This window comes from Eulemur rufifrons, chromosome 18 (assembly GCF_041146395.1).
Source record: "Eulemur rufifrons isolate Redbay chromosome 18, OSU_ERuf_1, whole genome shotgun sequence".
Taxonomy (NCBI): domain Eukaryota; kingdom Metazoa; phylum Chordata; class Mammalia; order Primates; family Lemuridae; genus Eulemur; species Eulemur rufifrons.
In genome coordinates, this window is record NC_091000.1 from 42,534,799 (window position 1) to 42,550,864 (window position 16,066).

Genomic DNA, 16,066 nt, shown 5'->3' on the forward strand with positions numbered 1-16,066 from the left:
TCATGATAATAGTAGTTTCAAGGTAATAATATGGTATGACTATCCTGCAAGTACAACAAAAGCACAGATCTTTTCCCCAGAAGAAGAGATAAAGTCCTTGGGTGTTGTTCACTCTTCTCCTGATATCCTATAATTTAAATACTATGATATAAAATTAACCATGCTTGAATACTAATATAAAAAAATAAGACACACACACACAAGATTTATATATAAAAAGGAGATTTGTTAGGGGAATTGACTCACATGATTATGGAGGCTGAGAAGTTCCATGACAGGCTGTCTGCAAGCTAGAGAGCCTGGGATACCAGAAGCATGGCTCAGTCCAAGTCCAAAACCCTCAGACTGAGGGAAGCTGATGGTATAACTCTCAGTCCAAGGTTTAAGGTCTGAAAACCCAGGGGTTTCTGGTTTAAGTCCCAGAGTCAGAAGGCTGAATAGCCTAGAGTTCCAGTATCTAAGAGCAGGAGAAGAAGGATGCCCCAGCTTCAAGAGTGAGGGAGAAAGAAAATATTTATCTTTCCTCTGCCTTTTTGTTTTACCAATTGGATGGTAAAACAAACCTACACTGAGAGTGAATCTTTTTCACTCAGTCCACTGACTCACAGGCCAATCTTCTCTGGAAACACTCTTATAGACACACCCAGAATGCTTTGCCAGTTCTCTAGGTATTCCTTATTCCAGTCAAGTGATACCTAAATCACACTTGGTATGAAGATCTTCATCTTGTAGAAAATAATGACCAATGTGCTACAGAGCTATTTATGTCAAGGTGTTCACTAATTCAAACATTTTTTTCCTTTAAAATAAACCTTTACTAGTTGTCTTAGTCCACTGGAGTTACCATAACAAAATGCCATAAACTAGGTGGCTTACAAGCAACAGAATTTAAACAAATTGCTTGGAGGACACAAACATTCCATCTATAACACCACTCAATGAATCAAACACAAATTTTCCAAGTCTAACTCAAGAACATCCATAAAATCTGGCAAATAAGCACTAAATAGTTTATACATGAGTTGTTTTCTGACCTACATCACCCAAACCCTCTGTGTCTCTTAGGAGGTGATGACTAATTCAATTCTGCCTGACAGAGCACTGTGAGCTATGGGGCTTTTTGAACAGCTGTGGAAAATGGCTAAGACACTGATTCTTAAAATCTGTTTGAGAGATTAAATAGGGATTTCATGCGGTATTTCAAGCATTTGTAAGCAATTTCTGTTTGGATGCTTTTCAACCTTCCTTTCTCTCTTATGACAAATCAGCTATAGAATATCATCTCTACAGGAAAAAAATAAACAAAGTTTCTGGGACAGAATCTCAATTCAGAACTAAAAATGTGTTTCAAAACTGTTTCTTAACTTGAAGACTGCAATCCACACCTGCATCTTTTCCCTTTCCACCTCATTCTAATTCAGAGACATCTTGCCTAAAGAAGTATTTTATCACTTCTTACTTTGGAATCCTAGTGCTGGGAATATTTGTGAAGAGGATGTGCAGAGTGAAAATAATGGCTGATAATGTCTTTCATGAGAAGGAAAAATTTAAGACTTTACCTAAACCTATAGGATCATAGTTTGAGATATATTTTTGTATCAGCTATCAGTCCTAATTGCTTTTTATTCCTGAGTCATTTGACTCTGAGATAGCTCAGGTAGGCTAAAAATCAGCAGATAATTTTTGACCTGACTTCAGTGAATTTTTTATTTAAAATTCCACTGCTTTTCTTGCAAATGATTGAGTAAATCTGGGATGCAGACATTTTAAAGCCTCATGTAGGTCAAATCTAACTATAATAATTCACCCATTTCTGCCTTGGAGAAATATTTGCTGGGTGTTCTTTGAATTATAGAGGCTTTATATAATAATTATAATATTGTATTTCTTCCATATGCTAGGCCTCTTTTCAAGTCCATCCTCATATAAACATATTGAAGATAAACTATATTTTTTTAAAAATATTTTACAGAGGAGGAACAAAGCTAGGAAGGTTCAAATTGCTTGATGTCACAGACCTAGCATGTCAAGATTCACACACAGGTCTGACTGCATCTAAACTCCTAGTTTGTCACTTTAATGACAGTTTCTTGATATGATTTCAGAACATGATATCTTTATGTTCATAGAAGACTAAATTGCTTATCATGGCAATCAAGCATTGGTAAATTTTGGTCAGAATATATCATTTCAACTTTCCCAGGGAAACCCCGAATTCTAGCCTCGTGAGTTCAGGTCATAGAGTAGAAAGCAATGCAGCAAAACAATATTTAGATATAGCCAAGTGTCTGAGCATTTGGTTGAAAATAAGTCATTAAATATGTATATATGGGACTTCGGGTATCTCTAAGCACTACTACTTTTTATATTGATAATTTTTTGCCCCATAGAGTGATTTATTCTTATTTTTTTGTGCATAGGCAAGCAGTATTATTAATTTTCCATATTTATTTCCTGGCCACATGGTTCTACTCATCATCTTTAGAACATACCATGCACATTCCTGAGTGTTGCTTTTGTGAAGGCCATTTTCCTCATGTTTGTGTCCTCAGTACCTTTTTGCTTCCCTGAAATTCTCCAAACTTCATAGCTCCTCTCCTGTCTCAGATCCTATATTGTGCTTACCCTATCTTCTTCAGTTCTCTGATAACTAAAGGAATCTCTGTACCACTTATTTAGTATTTGCACTTTTATTGTTTTACATATACACCTCTTTTTTATTCTGAAATGATTTTAAACATTCAGAAAAATAAAAAAATAGTATGAATTCTTATGTATCCTTTACCCAGAATTACCAGCTGTTAACATTGTCAAATAAGAAGTGAAAGATCATACTGTAATGCAGTGAGATAACATTTGTTGAGGTCTTAGGAATTGCAATTTGGGAAAGACAGATTCAGCTAGAAGCAAATTGTGTTCCAAAGAGAGGAAGGGTAGTAGGGCTTTTAAAGAGAAAATCAAAAGGAAGCTAAGGGTGATGACACAAGGTTTTTTGAAAGAATTATCATTGGTGGAGGCAGCTGACTTAGGACCTGAGTCCATAGTTTATTGGGTGTTGCAGTGCTGATAAAATTGAGCTGTTTTCTGAGATTCTGTGGTTGTTGCAGTTTGGACCAGTTTAAAGGTTCAAGGCAGGTTCCTGTTGTTAGTTTCACTCTGTCACCCAGGCTAGAGCCCTTATTGACATGGGAACACCTTCTCAGTAATGTATCCAACCACACTTTCTGATTCCCTTTCCTTGGAGTAGCAACAAAATACAAATGGTTGGAGTTTCAAACCAACTGATGACTGTACCAATCTCTCCCCATAGCCTTTTAACTCAGGGGAACTCCAGGACTCTCATAAGTTTCTGTCAGACCCTTCTGCTCCCATTCACTTAATTGGCCAGGATTTTCTGGAAGCCCATAAAACTCACATTCTTTCCCACAAAAGTGGGAAGTGCAATTAACATTTGGGGAAAAAAAACACTAAAAAGGGAACTCTTAAGGAATCCACCAAACTCTTCATTCTATTTCTTCAGATTTTGAAAACAAGAAGAAATTATCTTCCAGTGAAACATTCCAGGACCTACTTACCTCTATCTCTGAAAAATTATGGTCCAAAATCGACCACACCCTAGGCCACAAATCAGACCTCAGCAAATTCAAAAAAACAGAAATTGTACCATGTATCTTCTCAGACCATAGTGGCATAAAACTAGAGATCAATTCCAACAGAGATGTTCATTGCTTTAAATACCACCAATTAAAATACAAATAGATGAAACAAAAAAATATCCAAATATTAAACAATACCCCTTTATACTCGGAACCCATTCAGGGAATCAAACCAATTTTTCACGATAACCTCAAGCAGGGGCTAATTATTCCATATACTAACCCGTGTAATACCCCCATTCTACTGGTACAAAAACCTAATAACTAGGGATGGAGATTTGCCCAAGACTTAAGAGCCATGAATAACACTGTGATACCCTATCATCATGTGATACCTAACCCACATACATTACTATCACCATACCACAGATAGGTTTTCACTATGATTGACCTCTGTAGCACTTTCTTTAGCATCCTGGTTGACCCAGATAGACAATATCTTTTTTGCCTTCAAATGGGAAGGACAACAATATACCTGGATAGTAATGCCTCAGGAGTATACTGAAAGTCTTACATATTTCTTCCAACTCTTTTAAGCAGACATAGCAGACTAGGAATTTCCTTCATATTCTATTCTCATCCAATATGTAGATGACTTATTACTTCTTTCCTCCACCCTGGAGGCTTCCATAGAGGACAGCCTCTACCTAGTAAAGAAATTAGCTACCAAAGGCCATAAAGTTTCAAAAGAGGAGCTATAACTCTCTTTCCCACTAGTAAAATATTTAGGACATCTAATTTCAGGACAGGATCTTTCACCTGATCCCCAACATATAAAAGCAATCCTGTCTTTTCCTGCTGCCATGACCAAAAGACAACCCCATAGGGTCCTGGTATTAGCAGGATTTTGTAGACAATAGATCCCAAATTTCTCTACCATGGCACAGTCTCTATATTGCCTTCCAAAGGCTGACCATCCTGAACTTCTATAGAAGCCAGGAAAAGGCTCTTCCTCCTTTGAGAATATTAAAAGGAGTCTTTTTGAGCTCCCTGTAATGTGACAGCCTAATTTATAACCTTCTCTTCTCCCTTTGTGTTCATGAACAAAATGGAAAGGCCTTAAGGGTTCTTACCCAAAGGCATGGAGACCGTCAGAGACCCCTCGGATATTACAGCCACAATTAGACCCTGTGGCAAAAGGACTTCTACCCTATATACAAGCTATCACAGCCACTGCAAATTTATTAAAGGCAATTGAGGAGTTAATTATGGTCTCTCCAGTAATTGCTTATGTCTTTCACTCTATCGAGGACTTATTCAACTCTCAAGATACCCAACATCTCTCTGCTAGCAGATTCACTTCTTACGAGATCCTATTATTGTCACCCTCTAATGTAATTATTGCTCCCTGCAACTCTTTAAATACTGCCACCTTACTTTCCCTTCTAAACCGATGAGACACCATATGATTGTATAGCCCTAACCAATACCTTACTAACCCCCAGAGAGAACCTACAGGAAACCCCCAATTCCAAGGTCAGACTGACAAGAAAAGTCACACATATTGAGAGCTTACCATATATTAAGCTATCTGATAACAGCTTTAGAAATAAATTATCTGTTTTATCCTCAATTGGAGTCGATTTTGGAGAAAGTTCCATGAGCTGATGAGAAGAATGTACATTCGGCTTTATTTGGGTGGAATGTTCTGTAGATGTCGGTTAGACCCATTTGTCCTAGAGCTCTGTTTAAGTCCATTATTTCTATGCTTATTTTTTGTTTGGAGGATCTGTCCATTTCAGACAGTGGGGTGTTGAAATCCCCTGCTGCTATGGCATTACCGTTTATCATGCTATTTAGCTCATACAGGGTTTGCTTTATATGTCTGGGTGCTTCTGTGTTGGCTGCGTAGGTGTTAAGAATTGTTAAGTCTTCTTGTTGGATTTTTCCTTTCACCATTATATAGTGACCATCTTTGTCTTTCTTTACTTTTGCTATGTTAAAATTTATGCTGTCTGAAATCAGATTTGCTACTACTCCTGCTCTCTTTTGGTTTCGATTTGCCTGAAAGTTTGTTTTCCAACCCTTGATCTTGAGTCTGAAAGCATCTTTGTGGGTTAGATGTGTTTCCTAGAGACAGTAGATACTTGGCTTATACTATTTTATCCACTCAGCCAGTCTCTTCAAAGGACAATTCAAGTCATTCGCATTTATTGAGAGGATTGATATTTGGGGTAGGTTTTTTTCTTATTGTTGGGTAAGTTCTTATTGTTTTGTTTTACCTCTCAAGCCATTGTGGAGTCTGAGTTCTGGGCTTTAACTCTTGATTGATTCTATTTTGGTGGGTGTCTATTGTACTGTTCAGTGTATAATGCAGGTCTGAGTACTTCCTGCAGATCAGGTCTGGTCTTCACAAATTCCATCAGTGATTGCTTGTCTGGGATAGTATTTATTTCTCCCTTGTAGATGAAGCCCAGTTTTGCCAGGTAAAGAACTCTAGATTGGCCATTCTTCTGTTTAAGGAGATTGAGGATTGGCTCCCTGTCCCTTCTGGCTTGTAGGGCTTCATTTGAGAAGTGTGCAGTTAGTCTGATAGGTTTTCCTTTGTAAGTTTTCTGTTGTTTCCATCTTACTGTGTGAAGGATTTCCTCTTTTGTGTTTACTTTGGCCAGTCTGATAATTATGTGACGTGGTGTTTGCCTCTTCATGTTGATTTCCCAGGAGTTCTGCATGCTTCTTGTATCTGGATATCTAGGTTTCTGGCCAGGCCAGACATATTTTCCTCCAGTATTCCAAGAAATAGATTTTCCAGCCCTTGTGTATTTTCTTCTTCTCTCTCTGGGATGCCTATAATTCTTATATTTGATTTCTTTACATAATCCCACATTTCTTGTATGTTCTGCTCTTGTCTCTTGCTTCTGTGTTCCTTTTCTTCATCTGATTTATTTAGCAGATAGGCATTATCTTCAAGCTCTGAGATTCTCTCCTCTGCGTGACCTATTCTATTTTTAAGGCTTTCCACTATGTTTTGAAGTTCCTTGAATGCCTCCTTCATTTTGAAGATTTCAGTTTGTTTTTTTAAATAATATTTCAATTTCTTTAGAAAATTTTTCATTCATTTTCTATATTGTTCTCGCAGTTTCTTTGTGTTGGGTTTCTATTTTCTCCTCAATTGCATTGAGTTTCCTTATAATCCACATTTGGAATTCTTCCTCTGTCAATTTAATCATTTCTTTTAAATTGGTGTCTGATTTTGAGTGTCTTATGATTTCTTTTGGGGGCGACTTTTCTCTGTGCTCTTTCACATTCCTTGTGTTCTTTCTCGGGTTCTTTCTCATCAAGGCAATTGATTGAGGCCTGGGAGTTCTAGGACTGGTTTGTGCCCTAAACTTCAAGCCCTCAAGGGATGTTCCTTAACAGTGGTTGGAGGAGGTGCATGGGTCTTGTATTGCCTTAGAGGTGTTTTGGCAAGTTGGGTTACCTCTGACCTGTTGTCTTCACCTCTTGCCAGTTCAGATTAGTGAGTTTGGTCCCCCAGTTTAAGCACCCATGTAGTGAATCGCACCTGTGTGTATAACTCCACTGCCCTCTAATAGCTTGAGATGGAGGGCAATGTGTAGAGCTGTGGGGTTACCCTTTCTGTCACTGGTTGTACATTGTGAGGAGAAGCCAGTTATCTAGGTAATCTGATGACTCTGTGTTGGTTTCTGGTCCCCAGGTGAGGAATACTAATGTCCCTATCTTTAGGAAGGATCTTGCCATTCCCGAGGGTTACTTGGACCCTATTCCCCCTTAAAGTGGTGGTAGGAGCAAGGCAGATCACAGCTGCTGCCTACCGGCCTGGATGTGTGTGCTTCTATGGTTGCTTAATCTGCCACTAGGGGGAGCTGCTGATACGTTATTCAAGGTTCTTCCACCACACTTGGGAGGCTGCTCCTGATGGGAACAGTTTTACCTCGTGCATCTGCTGTGGCCTCTGGACAGGATTTTCCTTCCCTGACCACAAACCCCACTGTTGGCAGCTGCCCAGACGCTGAGATCAGGCCCCAGAGTTATGATCCTACTGGATGACCTAAGCCGGTCTGAGAGGCCTAGTCACTGGGCTGTCAAGTATCGATCTGTGCCAAGGCCCTGCAGATTCATGCCAATCGCACAGGGAAAGTGGCTTTTCTTGCCTCTCCCTACCTCCAGGGGTGGAGCCTACCACTTCTGGCTCAAAAGTCGCTATGCTAGAGGAAGGGGTGATCCCCGAGACCACCCAGCACCCCAGCTCCTGTAAATCCCCTGGGTGGCAGCCTCCCACAACTGGGGAAGCACTCAAAATTCGCCCATCAAAATGGGCACAGCTAGCTGACAATATGTCACGGAAGGGCGACGCCTGTCATGAGACTCCCTGGGCTGGAGGAAAGGTGCTGCTTCAAACTGTAGCACACCACAGCGTCTGGGTTGTGGACCCCCCAAATGGCGGCCACCCCACCCACAGAGCGCTAGTGCTGTTGGCTGTTCAAGAGTTGGCAAATGCTGGATTGGGGAGCTGAGTCAACACGATGTCCTAAGTGAAGTATCTCAAGAATGGAAAAACAAACACCATATGACCACATGTACTCTCTAATAATTTGGAACTAATCGATGGGCACACATTGGCACAGAGAGAAGTAAAAGTCATTGTAAATCAAGAAGAGGGGCTGCACAAAAACCTACCTAACAGGTACAATGAACACTACTTAGTTGATGGGTGCGCTGATAGCCCTGACTTAAGCATTATAAAAGCTATCTGTGTAACAGAAACATTTGTTTGTACCCTCTTAATATTTTAAAATTAAAAAAAAATCCATAATATAATTTTTTGTTTTTCCTCTTCATCCCATGAGATATTGATCTTTCCAAGAGTATTGTTAATACCTGTGCTTTTCAGTAAGTAATCTTGGAGTTGGCTAGAGACTAAAGTGTTTTATTACAGATCTGTCTCAATCACTAAACTGTGTTTCTCTAGGGCAGAATCCTTTTGCATCCTGTTTATTCTTAAACCCACAGTCTCTAACTTGGTGCCTCTTATAAAAATTGAATACAAATGTTTCATGAGTGAATGCCAAGCCTTTAAATGGTCAGGCCTTATAGAATGATGTAGGAGTGTGTGTGTATGTGTGTGTGTATAACATACATGTGTGTACATGTTTAAGAGAATTAAAGTTTGCCTCTTTCAGGCTGACAATTCACACTAGAGAGAGCGTAGCTTTACACTCAGATCTTATAGTTTGAAGACAAAAGCAAGGTTGAAGAGCTCTGGGAAATGAAAAGACTTTTTTTTCTCCCAATTATTTAGAGTTGACTTCCTGCTGCTTTTCTTCAGGTAAATAAAAAAAAAAAAAATAGAGTTGAGTTTCAGCAGGTTTGCCTTTATGAGGAGTCAAAAAGAAAGCCATCTTACCAATGTATTACTGGTTTTTAAAAGTTTTACATCTATTTCAGTACTACTTACGGTGTTTTTAAAAACTTCTTTTAGTGGTGCACTTAAAATCTCTTTTTGGTTCAACATTTTCAAAAGACACTTTGGTTCACAGTTACAATTTTTCTATTTATTCTTTAAAGAAAAATCTCTATGTGTACATCCATGTGGTTATATCCACCATCTAAGAAAATCACTTATTTACACAGATCATTTTTCTAAAGGCATCCCTGAACACCTCAAGTTATATTCATGATGGTTGTTCACAGTGACACATGGCTGAACTTCTTTGAAGTGTAGAATTACACTCAGCTGCCTGCATGCAGTGCAATCCACAATGATTACCGTCAACGTCCAGCTTCTACCTTTTAAGGCCCAGAGGGTAGCAGAGAATTCATGAGAGAAATAAATTAAGTGTGCAACCTTGTTCAAAGCCTGTCTTCCTCTCTTGTTTCTAAACTGCTAGTATAAAAACTTCACTAAACAACTACTATTTATATATAAAAAAGGCTATGGCATCTTATCTCAAACTTGCCCCTATAAAATATTGAGACTGAAATGTATTCAAAGACAACACCCAGAGTTTTTTCAGTGATTCAGAATTATTTGACATTATTTTCTGCCTCTCACACACATATTTGGGATTCATTTGACTACATGATTTAATATTAAAAAAGAATTGAGTTTCAGAAAACATGGCCGTGAACTATAATAATATATTTGGCTTCACTCAATGAATGTGTAAAGTGGATGACTTGGTGTTGAGGATTCTTATGTTGAGTGCTCCATTTTTTAGTGTATTTGCCATATGGAAAAAAGCTACAGTGGTAACATCTGCTGCTAATATTTGAAACTTATGGCTTTTTACAGTAGAAAAAAATGTTTCAAGACAATTCAAGTTAATTTTGATACTCTGATGACATTGTACATCTTTAAAATACACATGAAATATTCTAATTAGAAATCCTGAAAACCTTAACTTTTGAATCTTTGGCCTACAAAATTCTCAATTATTTCTAAATAGCAACTTTCAAAACACGTTACTTAAACTAAAATTTATTTCAAATAGGTAGAAAACATGATATTTCTTCTTTAAAGGAGAGTTTTTAAGAGTAATTATGAATATGTTCTAAAAATAAATATTAATTTATTTAGATATTTTAAATTTAGATTTATGATAAGAACATAAATTGGTCTGAAGTTTATCCTTATATTATGAAGGAAGCAGGATGTGGGGTATGGTGGGAAGAAAGAAAATAAACAACTACGTACAATAAATTACAATGCAGTGAAAGCATTACCTTTTTGGGGAAAATATTAACTCTTTTAAACTACTTTAGAAATACTTATATACAAACTGCATACTTGCATGCAAACATGGGCAGCTCACACTTTGCAAAGCTGAATAAAATCATTTTTCATGAATAATATGACTTAGAGAATGCAATTAACCTAATTTTGAATCTGAAAAGTAAAAACTGAATTTCTTTGAAAAATATATAATGTATAATTCAAATTATCAATAATTGTGGAACAACCCTTCTCCCTTTTTTGAATTAAGAAGAGTTTTTTTCTTTTAAATAGTAATTTTATTTTCTTGTCCATGACAGAGACAGTAGCAGCCAGCCATGGGGCTGCCCTCTGATGCCCCACCCAGCCGAACCCGGTGTTCCCCAAATTCTGTCCCAGCCCCAGCAGCAATCCCTGGCACGGTGAGGAGAAGGTGGAGCGCTGTTGAAGATGCACTCCTCCTCTACCCCCTCCCCAGGAAGGAAGGAATGATGGAAGGGTGGATATTGGGAGCCCCTTGCCAGTGGGTGGACCAACCCAACATTTTTTGCAAGATGAAAAACATAGATATATGTTTATTGGCCTGGAAGCCTATCGAGAAACATTGTGAATACCTTTCAGTTTTTTTCTGTACATATTTACATTTCTAATATATTTGAGATAAGCATATTTTACATATTACAGAAGTGGAATCATATTGCTTATGTGGTGTTTTTTTTTTTTAGACAGAGTCTCACTCTGTTACCTAGGCTAGAGTGCTGTGGCATCATCCTAGCTCACAGCAACCTCCAACTCCTGGGCTCAAGCAATCCTCCTGCCTCAGTCTCCTGAGTAGCTGGGACTAGAGGCATGCACCACCATGCCTGGCTAATTTTTTCTATATATTTTTAGTTGTCCAGCTAATTTCTTTCTATTTTTAGTAGAGACGGGGTCTTGCTCTTGCTCAGGCTGGTCTCAAACTTCTAAGCTCAAACGATCCTCCTGTTTTGGCCTCCCAGAGTGCTAGGATTACAGGGGTGAGCCACTGGGCCTGGACTGTTTATTAGGTTTTGAATCACAAATATGAGTGATTAAAAATTCTTTAAAACATCATTTTTATTGGTTGCATAATATTATGTGGTGTAAATATTTTATAATTTACTTTCCAAAGTGTTTGGGAAGGATGTGGCTAATGAACGCACAGTACGTGGATGGTTTGAGAAGTTCTCTTCTGGTGATTTCAATAATGATAATGAACCATGTGGGTGACCTGAGACCAAGGTGGATAATGAACTGAAAGCTGTAGTGGAAGCGAATCCATCCCAACCTACGTGAATTAGCAGCAAGGTTTGATGTTGCTATTCAGACAGTATTGAACCATTTGAAACAAATGGGCAAGGTAAAGAAGCTGGATAGATGAGTTCCGTATGAATTAAATGAGCATCAGAAGAGAAATCGTCTGGAAGCTTGCCTTTCTTTGCTGTCACAACATAAAGGTGAACCATTTCTACACCATATTGTTACATGAGATGAAAAATGGATTCTTTTTGACAATCGCAAGCATTCGGCACAATGGTTGGATAAAGATGAAGTGCCAAAACACAGTCCAAAACTGAGTATTCATCCAAAAAAGCTAATGGTGTCTGTTTGGTGGTCCAGTGCTGGCATTATCTACTACAGCTTCATGAAACCTGGTCAATCCATTACAGTGGATGTCTACTGCATCCAGCTGGATGAAATGATGAGGATGGTTCCGATTATGCAACCGAGATTGGTCAACAGAAACAGGCCAATCCTCTATCTTGCAAGACAATGCTCAACCACATGTTGCACAAACAATGCTGCTCAAACTATAGAAGCTGGACTTGAAAACTCTCTGTCATACCCTGTATTCACCAGACCTTGCATCAACTGACTATTACTTCTTCCAGGCTTTGGACCACTTCTCTTGCAAGGAAAAATATTCAATTCTCAACAAGCTCTAGAGAATGCCTTTTGCGATTTCATCTCCACTTGCTCTCCAGGCTTCTTTGGTGCTGACATAAGAAAGCTACCATTCAGATGGCAAAACTGTGTCCATAATTTAAGTGTATACTTTGATTAGTTGTACTGCTTCTTGTTTGAGACATAATAAACTACACTTTTGATTCAAAATTAGACATTTCATATTTAATAACCTAAAATAATTAAAAGGACATTTAAACCATGCATAGCTAAAATACATGGGATGGTTAAAAACCAGCAATAATGTACCTGGATGTTAGTCCTAATTCATGTAGTCATTCCCCCTTATGCTTGGGGGATTCATTCCAAGACCCCCAGTGAATGCCTGAAACCCTGAAAAATATATACTATATATTTTTATCCATCCACACCTATGATAAAGTTTAATTTATAAATTAGGTTCAGTTAGACATTAACAATAATAAACAATAATGAAATAGAACAATTATAACAATACACTGTAATAAAAGTTATGCGAATATGGTCTTTCTCTCTAAAAATATCTCATTATACTATACTCACCCTTCTTCTTATAATGATGTGAAATGATAAAATGCCTATGTGATGAGATGAATGATGTAGGCATTGTGATGTAGTGTTAGGCTACTATTGACCTTTGGACAATACATCAGAAGAAAGATCATCTGCTTGGGGTGATCTTGGGTCATTGAGCCGTGGGGAGATCGATGGTTGATGTCAGGAGGTGATGGATGCTGATGACTAATGGGCAGGTAGCTATACAGTATGGATACTCTGGACAAAGGGATGATGATCCAGGCAGGATGGACCAGATGGCGCAAGATTTCATCAGGCTACATAGAATGGTGCACAATTTAAAACTTATTTATTTCTTGAATTTTCCAATTATTATTTTTTATTTTTCTTGAGACAGGGTCTCACTCTGTCACCCAGGCTAGAGTGCATTATTGTCAACCTCAGGCTCCTGGGCTCAAGTGGTCCTCCTGCCTCAGCCTCCCCAGTAGCTGGGACTATAGGTACACGCCACCATGCCCGGCTAAGATTTTTATTTTTTTGTAGAGACGAGGGTCTCGTTCTTGCCCGGGCTGGTCTCAAACTCCTTGCCTCAAGCAATCTTTCCACCTCAGCCTCTCAAAGTGCTGGAATTATAGGCATGAACCACCACACCTGGTGGTCTCCCATTTACCCACCATTTTTGAACCAAGGTTGACCACAGGTAACTGAAACTGAGAAAGCAAAACTGTGGCTAAGGGGGAGACTGTAGTAAAAGCTAGATGACCTTTTTTAAGTCACTCCCTCTCTTTACATAGTTTGCACATCTGTCACACAGAAAGAAGAATTGCTTTTCTAGTTGTTTTGTAAGCATATAGAAATGATCAAGTGAAATTATTAATATGAATGTGTGTTGTACCACAGTGGCTCAGTGCACACTTCTGAGTTTGAAATTTAACTCTAACACTTAGTATCATTGTAATACTCGTAGCCTCGGTATTTTCATTTTTAAAATGGGGATAATAATAAAGCCTATCTAGAAAGATAGTTCTGAGAATTAAGTGAGGTAATATGTATAGTGTTCAGAAGGGCTTTGTACATACTAACACCCAATAAATGCAAGTTAGTAGTAGTATTATGTGAAAATGCTTTAATATAGAACATTTCATAAATGTAAGATATTATTTATCATTCAGATAATATATCAGTTACCCAATTTGCTTAGGGGCTTTGTTTTTTTTCCCTAGCTTTGGCATTGCTATGTGGAGATATTTACAATGTTTTTTTGTTTTGAAAATAGTCATGGATATGGTAGAGGAGGACAGATTTTCCTCACCTCTCTCAGAGTTTATGGTGGGGTCTGAAAGGAAAACTGACAAACACAGATTAATAGGAGAAAAGTATATACTTTATTTAATGTAAGTTTTATGTGGGCTGGGCACGGTGGCTCACGCCTGTAATCTAGCACTCTGGGAGGCCAAGGCAGGAGGATTGCTTGAGGTCAGGAGTTCAAGACCAGCCTGAGCAAGAGCGAGACCCCCGTCTCTACTAAAAAATATAGAAAGAAATTAGCCAAACAACTAAAAATAGAAAAAATTAGCCAGGCATGGTGGTGCATGCCTATATTCCCAGCTACTTGGGAGGCTGAGGCAGAAGGATTGCTTGAGCCCAGGAGTTTGAGGTTGCTGTGAGCTAGGCTGACACCATGGCACTCTAGCCTGGGCAAAAGAGTGAGACTCTGTCTCAAAAAAAAAAAGTTTTATGTGGTATAAGAACCTTCGTAAAAAAATAGAGGCCTAAAGCTGGCAGGAAAGGGGGTCCCAGAGCAGACAGGACCTTGAGGATCATGGGGTCAGCCCCCATTCATGGATGGGTAAACTGAGGCTCGGAGAGAAAGCACATGGCTAGGGGGTAACCAGGTGCGGCAGAGTCTTGGCCAGCCTGGATTCTAGACCAGCCGCACCTGGCTTTGGGTGAGCTGTGTCTTAATTTTTTGGCTCATTTATCTCTAAGCCATTTTGAATAGAATTCTTTTAAGGGATTTTATAAATTAATTTGGTAATACTATCCAGAGGTAGAAAAATATCACATATATATAACATACGTATACATATACACACACAAACATACAGACAGATGCAAAAAAGATCTTATAGCTTCCATTTTAAAATTTTACCATGTGTTAGGTACAATACAGAACTCACTAGCTTATAAAAGAATAGCTATATCCAAATTGTGTTTTTGGATGATGGAATGAATTAAGGTTATCTGCTCAGATGACTAAAAGCTTTTTATTAAGACTTGCGGAAAAGATTTTTAAGATTTTAATTTTCCCAATTTGTTTCCAAATAGTTCCTTCCTGCCCCCCTCAAGTCCAAGAGAAGACAAGGTAGAATATTTATATCTCAAAGGCACAGAGAAAGTTTTTTTCTAAGAAGGAGTTTTGGGTCATATTTTTCTATTATCAGAGGTCTAGTACAATTGCTATTTAAACATTTCCTTCTTGTGCTCGCTTCAGCAGCACATATACTAAAATTGGAACGATACAGAGAAGATTAGTCATGGCCAATTATAATAAAAAATTTAAAAAAAAAGTAAACATTTCCTTCTTTTTCTTACATAGCTGAAAGACACAGAGAACTTGTCTGCTGAAAGCTGGCAACAGCTGATACGTTAGCTGCAAATGGGGTATAACCTACATTTCTGTGTGGCCATATTCTTGGGGACCCCCAACTTTTCAGGTGGGCACCTGTACATGCAGGTGATGACTGATGACCTAGGAGCTCCCAGCAAGTGGAAAGTCAGGCCAAGCTTTTAGGACACAAAATGAGAGAATGAGTAAGCAATAGCTGTCCCTGGGAGGGAAAAGATCAATAACTAATGGGTTCTCCAACTTAACCAAATTTAACCAGAGTCGCAAACCAAGAGAACTAATTTTAAAAAACCATTATCTACTGCTAATCTGGATTTGGAAAGAAAGACTCTTACCATCTTTGCTCAACCAGTCCCTACAGGTAAAGATCTGACAGGATGATGTGGTAAGAATTCTTACTTTACACTGAATTTTGACAGAAGTCCAGGATCTCTTAACGGCAGCTTCTGTACTGAGCAAGGTGTCCTCAGCTGATGTGGCCCCGTGTTAGGTGCCAGAAGCTGTAGGGGAGGGAAAGGTTTTACTCAACCTTCTTAGAGTTCCTGGCTGGATCCGAAAGGAAAATTGTCATGCACACATTAACGGGACAAAAACATATAACTTTATTTAATGTAAGTTTTACATAAC

The 16,066-nt window shown here is 38.5% G+C and overlaps 1 pseudogene; it reads left to right on the top strand.

Annotated features, from left to right (window-relative positions):
- The first annotated feature begins 15,291 nt into the window (after positions 1-15,291).
- Positions 15,292-15,392, top strand: LOC138399224 (U6 spliceosomal RNA; annotated as a pseudogene).
- The last annotated feature ends 674 nt before the right edge of the window (positions 15,393-16,066 follow it).